At 44.5% G+C, this 19,890-nt stretch overlaps 1 protein-coding gene across 4 annotated transcripts in view; it reads left to right on the top strand.

Annotated features, from left to right (window-relative positions):
• The window catches only part of LOC140399093 (astrotactin-2-like), a 2,178,011-nt gene that overhangs the window by 1,032,243 nt on the left and 1,125,878 nt on the right, over positions 1 to 19,890 (top strand). The window lies entirely within an intron of this gene.

The raw sequence follows: 19,890 nt of genomic DNA on the forward strand, positions 1-19,890 counted from the left end.
TCATCCATAGATTCAAGTGGGAGCTGGATGTGGCTCTTGCGGCTAAAGGAATCAAGGGGTATGGAGAGAAAGCGGGAGTGGGATAGTGAATTGACATGATCAGCCATGATCATATTGAATGGTGTTGCAGGCTCAAAGGGCCGAATGGCCTATTTCTGCACTTATTTTCTATGTTTCTCATTTCCCTCAAACCAGACTCTACCTGAGTCAGTAAATAGCACGATGTTTCAAATGTTTCCCAAATCTCCAGATGCAGGGGCACAATTTCCTGTGGTTGATCTGTTTGATTAACAGTGTGAACAGGTTGGCCTCCCACCTGTCTTTGTTTACGCCCTGACCCTAGCTCATTGCTTAGAGTTGTGACAGTTTAATACTTCCAGAGGACATTGCAGCTATTAACCACACTGTCGTGGAAACAGTAGTTAGAAGAAACAGCTATGTTCCCATTGTATTGTTTGTTTTAATAATACAGACACTTGCTCGGTGATTCATTGCATTGTCAAAATATGTCCTTTTAAATTTTGCAGAATGGTGCCAAGGCCCGCCATTGTGTGATAAGGTTGCAAATAAAGGGAAATAATTATATGATCCATATTTGTGTTGTCATGAATCTGCCTGGAGACAGCATAGAAAGTGTTATAAGAGCGATTTGGAGGAAAATATAGCTGGTCTGATTCGTAAGTTTGCGGACGGCACCAAGGTTGGTGGAGTGGCAGATTGTGTTGAGGATTATGTAGGACATATGTTGGAGACTTGGGCAGAGAAAGGAAAATGGAGTTTGTCCCAGACAAATGTGAAGTAATGCATTTTGGTAGGTCCAACATAGAGGGTAAATATAAAGTAAATGGCAGAATTCTCAGGGATATAGAAAGTCAGAGAGATCTTTGAAAGTCAGATCTTTGAAAGTGGCAACACAAGTTGACAAGGTAATCAAGAAAGCATATGGAATGCTTGCCTTCATTGGACGGGGTATCGAGTAAAAAAAACTGACAAGTTGTGCTATAGTTGTATAGAACCTGGGTAAGGCAGCACTTGGAATATTGCGCACAATTCTGGTCGCCAAACGACTAAGAGGAGGTTTACCAGGATGTTTTCCTGGTCTGGAGGGTGTTAGCTATGCAGAGAGGCTGAATTGACTCGGACCATTTTCATTAGAACAAAGAAGGTTGAGGGAAGACCTGATGGAGGTCTACAAGATCATGAGGGACATGGACAGAATGGATGGGCAGTCACTCTTTCCCAAGGTGGAGTTGTCTGTCACAGGGGGCATAGGATTAAGGTCCATGGGGCAAAGTTCAGACGAGATGTGCGAAGCAGGTTTTCTACAGAGAAGGTGGTGAGTTCCTGGAACACGTGGCCAGGGGAGGGTGTGGAAGCAGATACGTTCGTGACTTTCAATAGGAATCTGGACACATACATGGATAGGATGGGTATAGAGGGATACGGCACAAGGAAGTGCTGAGGGTTTTCGCCAAGGGTGGTATCATGACCGGTACAGGCTTTGAGGGCTGAAGGGCCTGTTCCTGTGCTGTATTCTTTGTTCTAAGGCATAATGACCACCGACCAGTGGCCCTGACTTCAGTCGTAATGAAGTGCTTCGAGAGGTTGGTCATGAAGCGCATCACCTCCATACTCCCAGAACGCCTTGATCCACTGCAATTCGCATACCGCTGCAACCGGTCCACATCAGACACCATGTCCCTGGCCCTACACTCATCCCTAGAGCATCTTGAAAATAAGAACTCCTACATTAGACTCCTATTTATTGACTACAGCTCCGCCTTCAACACCATAATCCCAGCCAAGCTCATATCAAAGCTCCAAAACCTAGGACGTGGCTCCCCACTCTGCAACTGGATCCTCGATTTTCTGACCAACTGACCACAATCAGTAAGAATGAACAACAACACCACCTCCACAATAGTCCTCAACACCGGCGCCCCGCAAGGCTGCGTACTTAGCCCCCTACTCTACTCCCTGTACACACACGACTGCGTGGCAAAACTTGGTTCCAACTCCATCTACAAGTTTGCTGACGATACGACCATAGTGGGCCGGATCTCGAATAACGATGAGTCCGAATACAGGAGGGAGATAGCGAACCTAGTGGAGTGGTGTAGCGACAACAATCTCTCCCTCAATGCCAGCAAAACTAAAGAGCTGGTAATTGACTTCAGGAAGCAAAGTACTGTACACACTCCTGTCAGCATCAACGGGGCCGAGGTGGAGATGGTTAGCAGTTTCAAATTCCTAGGGGTGCACATCTCCAAAAACCTGTCCTGGTCCACCCACGTCAACGCTACCACCAAGAAAGCACAACAGCGCCTTTACTTCCTCAGGAAACTAAGGAAATTCGGCATGTCCACATTGACTCTTACCAACTTTTACAGATGCACCATAGAAAGCATCCTATCAGGCTGCACCACAGCCTGGTATGGCAACTGCTCGGCCCAGGACCGCAAGAAACTTCAAAGAGTCATAAACACCGCCATTCCTTCACACAAACCTGTCTCTCATCCATTGACTCCATCTACACCTCCCGCTGCCTGGGGAAAGCGGGCAGTATAATCAAAGATCCCTCCTACCCGGCTTACTCACTCTTCCAACTACTTCCATCGGGCAGGAGATACAGAAGTCTGAGAACACGCACGAACAGACTCAAAAACAGCTTCTTCCCCACTGTCACCAGACTCCTAAATGACCCTCTTATGGACTGACTTCATTAACACTACACCCTGTATGCTTCATCCGATGCCAGTGCTTATGTAGTTACATTGTATATGTTGTGTTGCCCTATTATGTATTTTCTTTTATTCCCTTTTCTTCTCATGTACTTAATGATCTGTTGAGCTGCTCGCAGAAAAATACTTTTCACTGTACCTCGGTACACGTGACAATAAACAAATCCAATCCAATCCAACAACAAGGATATAATTGACCAATCCCTAAGAAAGGGGGGGGGGGGGCGCAGTTACCTTCCAGCATCTCAGAAAGCGGACAGGCCAGTTTCCAGTCATCAAGCCTGAAGGCCAGGTTTACAGCAAACCAGCTTCTAAATCTTAGAGCCATGGCCAGTGCAGAAACCTTTGCAACAGCAGTTTTACAATATCTCCGCTGGACCAGGCAAAAGACGGTTCTCAGATTTGAGCAGCATCCCTGTATTGTGTGGTGACTATAGCTGGTTATTCATCTTGGCCCAAGTGTCATCCAAAGAAAGGTAGATATGACAAAGGGTCATCCAGAATCGAAATGTTAGCTCCCTTCTCTCTCCACAGATGCTGTCAGACCTGCTGAGATTGTCTAGTATTTTCTGTTTTAGTGTCAGATTCCAGCATACACAGCAATTTGCTTTTATCTTCATGTTTAATTCACTGCCGCTTCTCTTCCAGGAATGTTGGGTCATCTGTTCCCTGCTCCTAATTGTCCTTTGACACACTGCTTACCTTTGTTCTGCTATTAACACATTCTAATCTCTTTATGGGCCACCTTTCTTAGCCTTGATCAAGCCCATTTACATTCCTTTTGCTTTCTGTCCACAACATCTATGTCAATCTCCACCTATCACTGGCCCTCTATCCAGCCCCACTGCTTTACGCGCCCCCCCCCCCCCCCCCCCCCCCCCCCACAACAGCATAAATCTGATCTGATTTCCAGTTCTCTCTAGCTTTAACAGAGTCATTCAGACTCAAAACATGAGTTCCCTTCTTTCGCCACAGATGCTGTCAGACCTGCTGAGATTGTCCAGTAGTTTCTGTTTTTGTTTCAGTTTCCAGCATCCGCAGTATTGGATGTTGCTCAACAAAATTTAGGAAGCCTTCCAGAGTTCAGCTATCGTGGATATATTGTGTAATAAGGGTACATTCTGCATAAACTGTGTGTATAGTAATTCATCCATCTTAATTACATGAGAGTAGAGTCATCCTTTTTCTGTGTAATTGTCTTGTCTTTACTTTAATAGTCTTTAATCATTATTACACAACAACTGGGTTATTTATGGGTTACCCCATCTCTAGATCTGTAAAGATTTAATCACCTGCTCATGCTCGCATTCCAAGCTTTGTCTGGCATCTTTGAATCTGGCTATATATATGTTTCTGGAACATACCTCTTCATTCACCTGAGGAAGGAGCAGCGCTCTGTAAGCTAGTGACATCGAAACAAACCTGTTGGACTTTAACCTGGTGTTGTAAGACTTCTTACTAGGTTATTTATTCTCACTGGGGTTTCACTTGTCTCCTCAGACCATAACAATATATACACTCCCATGAACTGGTGTCCCAAGTTAGGATGCCCTCGCAAATAATAACAGCGTGCTTCGTGACAGTGTACTGTTGCAATACACCTGCACTTGTGAAGATTGGCATTATCAAGTGACAGTTTTTGACATGCAGATAAAGGGATGAACACCTGACATAACCAGATGCTACTCCAAATCCTGCTTCCACCAACTCAGAAAATTGCCAGTGTTGTGCTTCAGGTTCTCAAGAATTTAGGGTTGCTAACATTTGCTCGATTTCTGTTATCCAATCTGGCGGTAATATCTTGAAAATCTCCATCAAACTTGTCGAGCATAATCTCTGCTTAATGAATTCTCATTGACTTTTCTTTTTCAAGCTGGCAAATGTTTCATTTTTCCCCGTTTTATATTTAAACAATTTCAACTATACCTATATAACTAAGGTGAAAGTAATGGTATCTCGAAATATCTCCCCTTTAAATTGTTGCCCTGTATTCCTTGGAGGCCTCTCTGGTATCCCTCACACCTGCCCTATTATACTTCAAATCTAAATTCTTTTAAAAATCCTTTCCTGCTTTGCACATTCTCCACGTGTCTGCGTGGGTTTCGCCCCCACTTCCCAAAGATGTGCAGGTTAGGTGGATTGGCCATGATACATTGCCCCTTAATTGGAAAACAAAATAATTGGGTACTCTAAATTTTCTTTTTTTCAATTCTTTCCTGCAGTCATCATCTCTGTCTTCCCAGTAAATTTAATGAACTGTTTCTTTTGTTCAATTACATTTTAAATATGTCGAATAAATATTTATTAATTACTGACCCTTACTACTGAATACCTTGACATGACCACAAATACTCTGTGCGATAAAGTGTTTTTTTTTTTTGCATTGCTGTGGCCAAAAAGTATATGGCGGATCATGGAGCTCTGGGAATCTATGAATATTTTAAACTTTTTGCATCATTATCTTGGTGGTGGGGTATATTTATGCAAGGCTTTCCCCCAGGTGATTTACTAGGGTGTAATATTTTAAAGGTAGGTTAGGTATAGTCTGAAGAAGCTGGGTGATGAGCCAGACTTCACTCTCCTTTTTAGTTTTGGCCTTATTTAATGAAGAGATTGTGTTTGTATTAATGAGTAAGTAGCAAATAAGCCAGCCTCTGACATGGTATCGTTTAATTCATCTGTCAACATTAACTTAATCAATTCACAGGACTTCATGAAATTCGCCTCAGTGGGCAGTATTTTGTCAAAGATTTAGCAGATCTTCGAACAAGAGGTTAGGATTTATTCTATTCTGCATAATGAAGTTGGAAATCCATTTATAGAAAGTGGATTTATGTTTTCATTACACATACCATTTCAATGTACACAGAAGCAAGCTTCCCTTAAGACTAGTCCTTGCCTGGACAAAAACACATGTTTTTGACTATGTTATTGCCATTAGATTTTGCAGATTTAGAAATCAGATTTTTCATTTGCTGCCAGTCTGTATCTCACAGCTGTAGCTCTGAAAACCTCTTGACGTTAAATTTTCCGAGGCATTAAATTGTTTCTGGAGACTGGTTCTGAGGCGAGTAGAACATTCTCTTGCAGAAATTTTAATCTCCAGGTGAGGTGTATTTACATTTTGTCCCGAAACTTCGCGTTCATTAACTTCAGCACACCTGGTTCGTCCAAAGCCAAAGCATAACATGAATATCACGTGAATGGTCCCTGGCATGATTGAGTTAATAATAAGAATCTTTATTATTGTCACAAGTAGCGTTACATTAACACTGCAATGAAGTTACTGTGAAAATCCCCTAGTTGCCACAGTCTGTTCGCGTACACTGAGGAAGAATTCAGAATGTCCAATTCACCTAACAGCACATCTTTCAGGACTTGTGGGAGGAAACCGGAGCACCCAGAGGAAACCCACGCAGACATGGGGAGAATGTGCAGACTTCGCACAGACAGTGACCCAAGCTGGGAATCGAACCTGGGACCCTGGCGCTGTGAAGCAACAGTGCTAACCTAGTCTCAAGCAGAGTGTGGTTTTCAGTTTGCAAAAACTGTGTTGTTTCCTCACCAATGCAACCAGGGAAGTTTTTACTTCTTATTCGCTGGCTGCATGTTTGCACCTGCAGGGATGTCAGGCAAGATTGAGCCAGGTTTTACGCAGGCATATAATGTCACGGGCTCTCATCTGCCATACAAGTATGAGTGTCTTCAAGAGTATAGTGAGAAAAGAGAACTCAGGAAAGAGAGACAACTGTAATCATTATCAACCTGTCCGAGGGGTGACCAATTACTGCACAAGATATCATTATTTTTCCCATTTCGGACGCAGACTTTTTGTCTTTTCATTAATGTCACTGTTTTAGCTGATGGATGATGAAGCACTTGGAAGATTTTCTTTCTTTCACCAATCTGTTTGACTTCTGCCTGCGGAATGAAACATATTATTGTAACACAAGAAACAAAGGAACGGGTTTACGCCATTCAGCCCGTCGAGCCTGTTCTGCAATTCTATACGACCATTGCTGATCACACATTTCAATGTCTTTTACCCACACTATCCCCTTAACCCTTTTATGTCATTGTTAATCTGTAATCTATCAATCTCTGCTTTAAATGTACTCAATGAGTGAGCTTCCACTGCCCTCTGAGGTAGTGAATTTCAAAGATTCACAACACTAAAGAAATGTCTCCTCACCTCGGTGCCAAATGGCTTCCCCGTATTTCAAAATTGTGTCCCCTGGTTCTAGGCTCCCCAAAGAGAAGATGAAAGTCTTCCAGTGCCGATATCCACCCTTTCCTTGCTGCATGAGCACATACTCTAAACAGTCCACACAAGAGTTAAAGCACACAGACTTCAGTACCTGAGTGACATTATTTGTTACTGCATGCATGAAGGATGGCAACTGCTTTTAATTGATGAGAGTGAGAGAGTAATAACTCAAGGTGACTGCAAGCATAAGTGAGTAGGTTTTTTTTCCCTTTTATATGTGGGAATTAAGACTGCTATTCATTCATCACAGCTGTATTGTGTTATTTATCTTCTTTTATTGAGAAGAGAATTCTGTGCCATATTTAACTTTCCAATGCATTTCAATGATGCTATTTATTTTCCGACTGTCATGATGTGTGATTGAATTGTGCATGCAGTATGATTTGAATGAGGAATTGCAAAAGCATTAGCATGTGTGGCCCAGTGAAATAAAGTGGCTCTGTTTGCAAGAGCTGTGAAACACGAGCTGCATTTTCTCTTTATTCAAACTTTTATTGTTCCTTTTTCTCTTTTTTAACTCTTCTTCCCCTTTGCGCCACCGTCTTTGTCTTCTACTTTCAGCTTATCTCCTGTAAATCATGATATTTGTTCAATTGTAAGAATACAAATCAGCCATTCTTTCCATGCAGGACGCCAGCGACTGCAGTAGCTTTTTAACAATAGGGTACAAGAATATTGCACAAACTACAGGCGATCGCACCACCAGCATGGAATGACATGCTAACTGTCAGGCAGAATTTATATGAATCGGAGTGCTGCTGTAAATGTAGTTTTTAAATTGCTCTTTTACGAACAAGCAAGCACATGTTCCTGTGACTTTGCATTGAAGCTGGCATTTTTGCAATGTGACTGGGTGGGATACCGAAAGATAATCACGGTAGCTCCGACTTTCACTCCTTGCTTGAATTGTCTTTTGGCTGCCATGGCAACATAACCAACACAAAATCTAAAGTTGTTTCTCTGGGATGAAAAACTACATGTGCATAAAACATATTTCAAGAATCCAATATTAGTACAGTGGGTGAACCTGGCCAACTTTGAGTCATTGTTTATCTCTGTGGCAGTGAGGAAAGAGCTCTCATCGTTCCTATCTGGAATAAAATTGTAAATATTTTTGTATCTATCTAATATACAACATGTAGATCAATCTTTCTGCGGGATTCTCTGTCGGCGGGATCCTCCGCTTCACCGGCAGCTTACCCATGCCCGTGGGGATGGCCACAATGGGAAAAACCATTGGCCGGCTGCAGGAATTGAGAATCCCGCCGCTGGCGGGGGGCGCGCCCCACCGGAAAACGGGGCTGGTGGGAAGGAGAATCCCATTATATTTATATGATTTATTTATATCACACAAGCAAGAGATTAAATATCCCAACATTTCTGCATGTGTGCATATTTATATATTCTCTGATTTGATTCAGGCTTCACTTGACAGATTTTCAATAAAAAGAAAGAGATAGGGACATTGTGATGTACGGACAAAATTATTTCTTCTTATTTTTGGAGTGGGGGTATTGAAGCAATATCCCTTCTGCCTGTTTGGATGGACGTAAAATACCACATGCACTTTTTTAAAGGACAGGGTGTTATCCAGTGTCCGGGTGAATATTTAGCCGGTCAAAGCGTCACCAAAACAGATCAACATGTGCCTTTCAATTCGGTGCAAGTTTCGGAACCCTTTTATGTGGAAAGTGAGCGCTGCATTTGCCCACTGGATAGCTATGACAATGAAGTTGGCGGATTGTAATAAAATTCCAACCGATTTGGGTGCAGCACGGTAGCACAAGTGGAAAGCACTGTGGCTTCACAGCGCGAGGGTCCCCAGGTTTGATTCCCCACTGGGTCACTGTCTGTGTGGAACCTGCACGTTCTCCCTGTGTCTGCGTGGGTTTCCTCCAGGTACTCCGGTTTCCTCCCACAGTCCAACGACGTGCAGGTTAGGTGGATTGGCCATGATAAATTGCCCTTCGTGACGAAAAAGGTTAGATGAGGTTATTGGGTTACGGGAATAGGGTGGAAGTGAGGGCTTCAGAGGTCGGTGCAGACTGGATGGGCCAAATGGTCTCTTTCTGCACTGTATGTTCTATGATTCACGAGGTAACAAAACCTCTCGCCTTAATCGGGCGTGTCCCATACTTGACTTGTGGCCCACACGGACACTTAACTGTTCTCTGAAAGGAGATTACAAGCCAGCCAGTTAAGGGCAAGTGAGGATGGTCAATAAATGCCAGCCTAGCCAGGGATGCCGATACCCTGAGAATTTAAAAAAAAATCTTCATTCTTGCTTTTTCTGACTTATAGGAAATTCTTTTGGGATAAGGATGCAGTGATATACTTACGCATTTGTTAAAATGATCATAAATGATTCAAAGTTACACAGAAAACATACAAGATAAATCTTTGCTTTCATGGAACAATTGTCAATGAGCAAACTGAGCTGCAGAATTCACCACTCTCTCTCTCTTAGCAGGCAAATTCGATGCCTGGCACTGGAAGATTAGGGGCGGGATTCTCCACTCCCACGCCGAAGTGGCCGCGCCGTCGTGAAAGCCGTCGAGGTTCACGACGGCGCGGAATGGCCCCGGTCCCGACCGATTCAGGCCCTGACAATGGGCCAGGATCAGGGCCGCGTCATCTACATGCGCCAGGCCTTGTCGCCCGCGTAAAAGCAGCGCCGCTTAACGGGCGTCATCCGCGCATGCGCGGGTTGGACGGCGCCAACCCGCGCATGCATGGTTGCCGTCCTCTCTACGTCCGCCCCGCAAGAAGATTGGGGACGGATCTTGCGGGGCCGCGGAAGGAAGGAGGTCCTCCTTCAGAGAGGGCGGCCCGACGATCGGTGGGCACCGATTGCGGGCCACCCCACATTCCAGGTGATGCCCGGTGCAGGATCCCCGTTCGCCCCCCCCCACAGGCCGCCCCCCCCCAGCATTCACGCACCGGCACGATTGCAGCGACCAGGTGTGGACGGCACCGGGGGGAACCCGCCGTTTTGGCCTGGCCGCTCGGCCCATCTGGGCCTGAGAATAGCAGAGGTGCCGGAGAATCGCCATTTTCGGTGTCTCCGGCCTGCGGCCCGCGAAACCCGACCGGGCCGTTCCCGCCGCTTGGGAAAATCGCGGGAGGGCGTTGGACTGGCGTCCCCGGAAATTTTGACTGCCCAGGCGATTCTCCCAACCGGCGTGGGAGTGGAGAATCGCGCCCTAGGTGTGAGGCTTAGGGGGAATTAATCACAACATTGCATCTGTGACTGGATCTCAACAAAATATGATTTCTTAGTCAAACTCAGGCTTCATAGTCAAACTGATGAAGCAAATTTGATACTTAGGCAGGCCTTTTGATTTTGAAATCACTTGTGGCAGCATTTTTTTGATTCCAAATTGTTATTTTGGACTGGACAATCTTCAACGTCTTCCAGCACCATCCTCCTTGTCATGGTTATAGAATAAAAACTAAGTCTGGTTAGGTCCATGCTCAAGTTGTCCGTCAACGCATTGCAGAGATGATGAGTAAGGTTACATGAAGACACCATAGCCATCAAGTGTGACACAATGTATACTGCCTCAGAAACCAAGCCATTGAACTTATTCACCATGTTACCAACAGTACAACAATAATTGCCATTGGGTTAATTTTTAATTGCTCCTTCTAGCGAGCTAATGACAAACTGGATGATTTAAATCCGTTTCCAGACTTATTTTCTCGCTTAGCCATCTCCTTCTCAAAGGGCCCACTGTTGGATGCCCTTGCTGTGAGAAAATAATAATTACTTCATGCCTGTTTTGCTGCCTGTGGTTTTATGCCTCTCCTTTGTGAACTTCAAAGCTTATGTTTATTTGCACCACATCATTTAGCCGTCAGCTCTTTTTTTGTTGTTCTACATTATTACTGAACCAGATGAGTCTCTGATCCCCATGTAATCCTGGGATCAATTTTTTTTTCCGGCAAAGGTTAGGCATGTGGTTGGTAGGGCATCTCATCTGCCCACCTGAAGACTGTGGGCGATCCAATCGATTTGGGCAATCAATCGCCATTTCTATACAGGTGGCAGATTGCGTGTGCTTTTAAACATTGACTGGCAGCTGACCAGATGCTAGGGGCTGGGTAAAGGGTGGAGGAGGGATTAGGGGGGGGGGGTCAAGGTGGGGGGACATTAGGAGTCTGGGGGGATCCGATAGCTACTCAGCTGAGTAGAGCAAGTGGGAATGAATTCAAGAGCACGCAGTTGACCATAGAGTCGAGTCACGCAAAGGTGCAGAAACAGGTACAATGATTTTAATGCCCGTCCCAAGTCCAAAAATCCAAGTTCCGAGTTGAAAGCATTTTAGCGCTGTTCTCAGTGGTCTTTTGTCAGTTCATTTTCTTTTTATTGAAGGCTGGACGTGCAGCCTGTCTGCCAACCCATCAGAACTGCAAAATTGCCTTGGAGATTACATTGACCTGATCTGGACGCACTGACTGCCTACTTCCTCTCCTGCTCCAAAATAGTCGTGGGCTAGATATCCCTGGAATGGGGCCCTTCATATTTTTCAAATGATTTTGGCCTCCCACCGCAAAATGGGTAAATACTGAGATTGAAATTGGGCCAGATTTTTGTGGAGTCGGGCCAACTCCAGAGGCCTTTTAAAAATATAGGAGGGGCCTGGAAACTGAAGTCCAGCCTCCATTTCCAGCAGATCCGTTTCTTTTGCCAGCACGGGGTAGAAGGTGAGTCACACAGGAGGGAAACCCAAACTCAGGGGGGCCATTTGAAATTAGTGCTGAGTTCAGACAGACCCCATTTTCATTGTTCCAAGAACCTCAACGCAGAGTGTGGGCGTCATGGAGAAGGTGTGCATGCTCTTGATAAGGATAAGGTCCATTTAAGTGTCATGATCTAAAGTTACTTAAATCTGCATTCCTTTAAACACAAGGTAAAACTGACTTTGGTTGTCATCAAAAGTGAGAAAAAACATTGGCTGCTGGAGTACATTATTTGACGGGTCACATGGTGTATCTTTAGTTTCTTGCAGCTTCAGCATACATAATCATTGAAATTTCTCTAACCTGTTATTACATTTGAGCATATTGTGAATGCTAGGCTAAGTTTTAAAAGTCCAAAATTACTTAGGTCAGCAGAGGTTGAATCCATACTTTGACAGTTTTAAGAGACTATTCAAGAATGTGCTGTCCTTAATGTGATTAGTGAATAGAGGTTTGTTTGCTTTTATGAAAAATTTAATCTTTGTATGGGTTTCATGAATGAAAGCTCTAATCAGTATCAACTGAGAGCTCCCTTAGATTGTAACGTTTTTTTTTCCATCCTCACCTGCATACATAGGTCTGCCTGTAGAGTGGGTATGGAGGTGACATAGGGGTCAGAGGGGGCATGGAGATGGAAGGGAGGTATGAAGGGGCTGCGGGGTAGGGGAGTTGATGGCTAGAGCACTTAACTACAATGGGCAAGGAGCCAAAGTCTCAGAGACCACTGCGGGAAATCTAGCCTGGTTACCTCAGCACTCACCTGCTTCCGAGCTGCCTCCAGAGGTGACAAATCTGACTCAATCATCTGACTCTGTCCGGAGTGAACAAAGTGCTGGTGGGGGTCTTTTCCATTGAGACAGCTCTTTTGAAACAGAGAATTTCCAAAGTTAATCTTTCCATCCTGATGGCTGAAATCTGGCCCAATGTCTCCTTGTTTAATTTTCATGCAGCATTGACATGCAAATAATATGATCAGGATAGTCAGCATGGCTTTGTGAAGGGTAGGTCATGCCTCACAAACCTTATTGAGTTCTTTGAGAAGGTGACTGAACAGGTAGACGAGGGTAGAGCAGTTGATGTGGTGTATATGGATTTCAGCAAAGCGTTTGATAAGGTTCCCCACGGTAGGCTATTGCAAAAAATACGGAGGCTGGGGATTGAGGGTGATTTAGAGATGTGGATCAGAAATTGGCTAGCTGAAAGAAGACAGAGGGTGGTGATTGATGGGAAATGTTCAGAATGGAGTACAGTCACAAGTGGAGTACCACAAGGATCTGTTCTGGGGCCGTTGCTGTTTGTCATTTTTATCAATGACGCAGAAGGGTGGGTGAGTAAATTTGCAGACGATACTAAAGTCGGTGGTGTTGTCGATAGTGTGGAAGGATGTAGCAGGTTACAGAGGGATATAGATAAGCTGCAGAGCTGGGCTGAGAGGTGGCAAATGGAGTTTAATGTAGAGAAGTGTGAGGTGATTCACTTTGGAAGGAATAACAGGAATGCGGAATATTTGGCTAATGGTAAAGTTCTTGAAAGTGTGGATGAGCAGAGGGATCTAGGTGTCCATGTACATAGATCCCTGAAAGTTGCCACCCAGGTTGATAGGGTTGTGAAGAAGGCCTATGGAGTGTTGGCCTTTATTGGTAGAGGGATTGAGTTCCGGAGTCGGGAGGTCATGTTGCAGCTGTACAGAACTCTGGTACGGCCGCATTTGGAGTATTGCGTACAGTTCTGGTCACCGCATTATAGGAAGGACGTGGAGGCTTTGGAGCGGGTGCAGAGGAGATTTACCAGGATGTTGCCTGGTATGGAGGGAAAATCTTATGAGGAAAGGCTGATGGACTTGAGGTTGTTTTCGTTGGAGAGAAGAAGGTTAAGAGGAGACTTAATAGAGGCGTACAAAATGATCAGGGGGTTGGATAGGGTGGACAGTGAGAGCCTTCTCCCGCGGATGGATATGGCTGGCACGAGGGGACATAACTTTAAACTGAGGGGTAATAGATATAGGACAGAGGTCAGAGGTAGCTTCTTTACGCAAAGAGTAGTGAGGCCGTGGAATGCCCTACCTGCTACAGTAGTGAACTCACCAACATTGAGGGCATTTAAAAGTTTATTGGATAAACATATGGATGATAATGGCATAGTGTAGGTTAGATGGCTTTTGTTTCGGTGCAACATCGTGGGCCGAAGGGCCTGTACTGCGCTGTATTGTTCTATGTTCTATGTTCTATTGACAAGTCTTCATTGGAATGTTGTTGCAGGAATTTAACATTTTCATCTACTAGCTTGAGAAAATTAAGGTTGGATGTGGCCGAGTACCTTCAAATACTTGTGAGCTCCTTCAGGTCTTACTCATGTTACAAAGTAATGAATAGATTACAACACAAGTATTCAGTCTGTCCCGTGTCCAGAGTAAGGCCAAAATCTTACAGGTTCCTGGGTGGGGGGAATGGGGGGGAAGGTTAGGGAATGTAAATTGGATGCCGTGGCAGTCACCTACCTGCCCACCCCACAGATAATTTACTGGCGGTGGAGGCAGCATTGGGCAGCCCACTCACCCATGTTCAATTGAGGCCCTTAAGTGGCTCATTGGCCACTTAAGGGCTTCCTCCCACTACCACTGGGATTTCACTCACTGGGGGTTCTCAGTGCCAAATGTACAGCTGCCAGGTGAAACTTAATGGTGTCGTGGCTGGGAAGGGGGCAGTGCCTCCTTTTCAAGCCTGTGCGCATAGGGGCTCGATTAAGCTCATCCTCCCATCTCCACCCCGTCCCAAAAATCACAATCACAGCCTCCACTCCACTCACCGGGACCCATCAACCTGGTGGGAACCAAGAGTTGCATTTCAATTCCAGGCTCCATCAGCATTTCTCTGCATTCCCAGTTTTAGCCGTTGCTCCTGACGGTGCTGCTGGTTCAAGAGAGCTGCCATCCTCTGGTCCGCATTCTCAGAGGCAGAACTTCCTCTTGGATTCGGAGGGATGCCGAGACACAAGTCAATTTAAAAAGCAATCAACTGGCTGTGGGTGAGCAGGTAAAGAAATTTAACCCTTTGTAAAGTATGATGATTCCTCGATCAGCAATTGACATTCTGTGATTAATACTGGATCTACACCGACGGTAGACGCAAAGTCCTTATTTGAGATATTATGGGCCAGGGTTTAGAGAACACCGAAGTATATCATTGGAGTTTACCTGACCCACAACTTTTAATAGATTTTGGTTATGGGGAGCACAAGGGCCCACTTTACAGGTGTGATGCAACAGAGAACTAAAAGTATTTTTAAACAAAAACTTTATTCCATGAATCCAGTTAACATTTTATAAACGCACAGTAAACATCTTATCATCTACCAACCCTGATAACTCCTCAAAAAGATACAGTACTCTATAGGTAACCCTTAGTAACTTTCCAAACAACATCCATAAGCCAAAACACTTTTTAAAAAAAGACAGTAGGTTTGCGTTCTCTACAGAAACAGGTATTACTTGGAAATCATCAAGTGATCTGGAGACATTCTTATCATGCAGAGAGAGCGACCAAACATACATCTGCTTGGTTTGAATGCAGCTCTCCAACTGAAAGCGAAACTAAAACACAGAGTCAAAAAGAGCTTCCAGCTCCACCCACACAATGACATCACTGCAGCCATTCGATAAAGCACACTTTTCTTAAAGGGACATTCACATGACAGAGATCGTACCAAGCTTGTCGGTGATAGAAGTGCCTGTTATTCAGTTTTGCAGCTTGACAATTAGTTGCTGTGCCCATATAGTAGTTGTTTTAATGCCCAAGGCATTAAGATGCTGATAAATGTAAATGATGTCAGGTGAGTTATTTTCTGAATTATCTTTGCTGGTACCAAGCAGTCCCATTTTAGCATTTGAGGTTACTCACATTGTTAAATTGCTCCAAAATAGAACATGGTACGGATAATTTTGAACATTGCACTACCACAGTGATTAAGACTGTCAGTCTTTTCCATGAGAACCCAATTTGGAAAGTTAGTGGTACCCATTGCCCACACCTTTTATTTCCACAATTGAACCTGTTAGCCCAAATTTCCAATTGTTGCTTCATTGTTAAGGCTCTCCATCGTGAGCAAGAATTCAGAAAATGACCCATTCCATGTCAGGAAAACAGAAAATACTGAAAACACTTGTCAGGTCAAGCCAGGCAGAATCTGTCAAGGGAGAAACAGATGCAACTTTTCTGGTCAAGTGACCTATGAATGGGGCTGGAGAGGCAAATAGAAATACGACCTGAGGAGAAACTCAACTCCTTTAAAGTGGGAAACCCTAGAAGATAAGTGGCAGTGGCTTAAACACTAAAACAAAAATGGGGGAGAGGTGTCATGTGATGTAAACGCGGGAGCGGTCACTTTTTCCTGCGCTCCGGCTCTGCTCATCTTTTAATCCTTTATTTAATCCTGATCTACATTCCATATTCATCTTTTTTTGAGCTACATGGCCTGTGCTATGCCCCGGAAGTTTCTGATTGGTGTTTTTGCAAGGAAGAGCCAAGATAAAATATTTGTATTCCCGTTTGCTCTTGATGATCGGGGCGGGCTGGTTTGGGGCCCAGTGTGCAGTAGCACATTTGTTGCTGAGCTCTCACCTTGGTAGTGCTGTGTGCATCGGATGATAGCCGCCATCGAAAATGCTGTTGAAAATGCTGTCTTGGCTGAAGATCTCGGCCCTGCAGTGCACGTCATCTCAATTTGAAGAATTGTGGGATACTTTCAAAGACTGGTGGAGGTGCACAAGAAGGTTTTTCCACTCAAGTGAGCATTTTTTTTGGTGAGGGCCCACCTCCATGTCATCGAGTTCCTGCTTCATGGTGTGTTGTCTCTACAGATGTGTTCAGGAGACGGAGGCCCGGCGGGGTCCACCCACAAAACCTGGTCCCTACCGGGAGGTAGTAGGCGAGTTTCTGAATATGTTTGAAAATTGCCTGCCAGGCTTTGGTAATCTTGACTTGGAGGCGGTGTGTATCAAATTTGATGGACAGTGTATCCTGCCTGAGGCCGGGGGTGGGTTGGCCCACCGATCACTGGTCCTGTATTGAACGGTTCGAGATGCTTGTCGTGAAGGGTTGGAGGTGGCCGAACCGGCCAAGTCATTCCCTCTGGCCTAGGCTGTGGATTGCCTGGAAGTCGGTGAGACAGCATGGTGGCATCTCTTGCTTTGATCGTTCGAATCGTTGAGAGAACTTAAGAATGCTCTTTGATCCTAGTTTATCCTTTGCCTTCTTACGCAGCATGGAAGATGTCTTTATTCTGCAGTGTTCCCTGTGGTTCTTCTGTTATCCTGGACACGACTCCCTGTTGATCATGTGATTGAACATTGCTGCCATCTTTTTATTCCTGCAGGGGAGTGCGAAATGTGAGAATGATGACCTGTGTTGTTGATTACCTTGATTTCGTGAAATCATATTGATTAAATTATGAGAAGTCTGATTTGTACGCCATTTTCTACTTTTTAAGGGGCTAAATGGAGCCAGGGCATTGTGAGGAGTGGAGGGTTAGGGTTGGTAGGGTTCATCCTCACTGGGATTGAGAATAGCGCCATTGTTAGAACTAATCTAGTGAAGTTAGTGAATTTAAGAATCTGTGTCTTTATCCTTCAGTGGCGTGAGAAGACTTTTCTTTATCCTGGGAAGAACTGCGTTCCTTATGACTCCTATCATGATCTCAGCAGACCTCAACAGTGGCTAGGATACTGGGCAGAAACCCCAATATTTTATACTTCGCTCCAGGAGTGATTTCACGCAAAATAGGGATATGGTCTATTGAAGCAAACTTTATTATAACACACAGTATTATAGTAGCTTCAACCTCACACAACAAAATAGCTTACAATTCCCCCTTAAACAATGCTAATCAATACAGTGATGCAATAACCCTTAACTGCTACCTTTATTTCTACTCAAACAAAAAGCCATCTCTGGTCACAATCCACTTTTAAATACAGTTCGCAGATTTAGGAATACTTGCTGTGAAGCGATGCATTGGACACTGCACTTTGAGAAATAGGGATCTTTTGAGAGTCCTTTAAAGAAAAGAGACCTAAATCCCTGTCAGAATAATGCAGAATCTCTGGCTGTAAACTTCAAAAACCTTTTGAGCTCTCCTCCCCACCCCCCCCCTCCCCCCATGCCTCTGCCCAGCTGGGTCCAGAGTGTTTATCCTATTTTTATGCCTTGATGATTGTACTAAAGTCCCCATATTGGGCTGGACGTCCTCTTGCTGGCTAAGGGCTTATTCTCCTCCTGTTGGTGGGTGCTTTGCAGGTTTCATGGAGGATCAGGGCCTGGATTGGGTCCTGAGCTTTCGTTGTCTGGTGGGTTAGTTCTAGTCGTTCCAGTCCTTCTTTCCTCCTTTTTCTTCTATGGGAGGCCCTGAAGGTTTGATCGTAATCCTAATGTGGTTGCTGGTCCTCTCTCCAGAAACGTATGGAATGATTTTTGTTCTGCTCTGGGTATGGATTGGGGTTACGTTGCGTTGTGTGTCATGCATGTAACTCCCCTTAGAACTGGGGTTTTGATGTATTTTCTTTTGCCTTTTGTAAGGGTGGGTATCATGAAATCCGTTCTTGGCTCCTGCATGAGTGCAAATGAGTCTGATATCCCAGGAGAGGAGGCTGTGATGGGTGGTTGATGCCTTTGGGCGAGGGAGTTGTATGTTGGTGTATGTCCGATCATGCCGTGGGACATTTATCCTGATTCTTATGATGATTGCAGACCTGTGCGGCATGGGACAGTGTGCACAGTTTTACCGTGTCTTTCTGACTTTATCCTGCTCCTCCCTCGGTCTTTGGTGGGGCCGTATGAGTATCCAGTTGTGTCTAATGATTTTATCGAACCAGTTGCAATATCATTATTCTGTTCCATTCTGTACTCGTGTCTGATGAGCCGTTTCCTTCATCTCATTTATGGCGCGATATCATTTTGTAACTTTGCGTTATTCTCGACAATGAGAAACCTTGACGGATATATTTTATATATTTTAATAAAAAACAGAGTGCTGTGGGTGCTGCAAATCTAAAATAAATGCAGCAGATTCAAAGAACACTCAGCAGGCCAGGCAGCTTATGTTGCAAGAGAAACTAGCGTTAACATTTCATATTGATTACCTTTCAACAGATTTGCTTTAGATGTCATGTTTTTCTTCCCTCCGGGTGCATTCAGTATTTGAACAGGAAGAAACAGAATTGAACTTTTGGCCTTGACTCTCACCACCATGTCGACTTAGCTACCTCCAGTTCAAACACCACACCTTAAGTCGAAGGCCAAGTAATTCTGAAAGATGAGTGTTTGCACAAAACAAGAAAGACTATTTCCATTTTTATCGTTGTCGTTTCACTTCCGGCATCCACATCTGCAAATTTAATTGGCTATTTTGAAAACAGTCACGGATTATATCCTGGTATTTTTCATGAGCTTACGTGGAACATTCGTTATTCTGGTCCTAATCTGGTTCCCTCCCTCACTTTTATTGGACAGCATTGATGGTGCTCTTCCTTGTGCTTGTTTCAAACAACAATTCGTCCTCACCTTCTTGCGATCAATTTCTGACCCTGCCTTTCTTTTCTTGACTTCTCTATCTCCAGGTCTGAGAATAGGTTGTCAACCAATATCTATTTTATTCTCACTGAGTCCCAAAGACCTTGACTGCACTCCCTTCCATTCCTTGGAAGGATTTTATTCCATTCTCCCAATTTCTCTGTCTCCATCGCATCTTGTTCTGACATTGCTGCCTTCCATACCAGTGCTTTTGATTTGTCTTCCTTTTTGCTGAACAGAAGATTCCTCTCCACCCACAGGGCCTTTGATCCCTGCCTCTCAGTTCCTACTCTTCCCCTCCCTTTCAGGACCCCCTTGTTCAGGGTCCCCTTGTCCTCATCTTCTACTCTATTAGCTTTCTCTATCATTTTTGCATGATGCTATTGCCAAACTCATCTTACCCCGAGCAATCTGAAGGGACTGCTTCCCCCCCTGTTGACACATTGATGCACTATGATACACTTCAATCACCCCCAAGACCCTCTTCCCCTGACCACACACCTTCTCATGCAAGAGATGCCATTGCTGCCATTTTAACTCCTGCCTTCCTACTATCTAGGACCTCAAATACTCCTTC

Source organism: Scyliorhinus torazame, chromosome 22 (genome assembly GCF_047496885.1).
Source record: "Scyliorhinus torazame isolate Kashiwa2021f chromosome 22, sScyTor2.1, whole genome shotgun sequence".
NCBI classification, from domain to species: domain Eukaryota; kingdom Metazoa; phylum Chordata; class Chondrichthyes; order Carcharhiniformes; family Scyliorhinidae; genus Scyliorhinus; species Scyliorhinus torazame.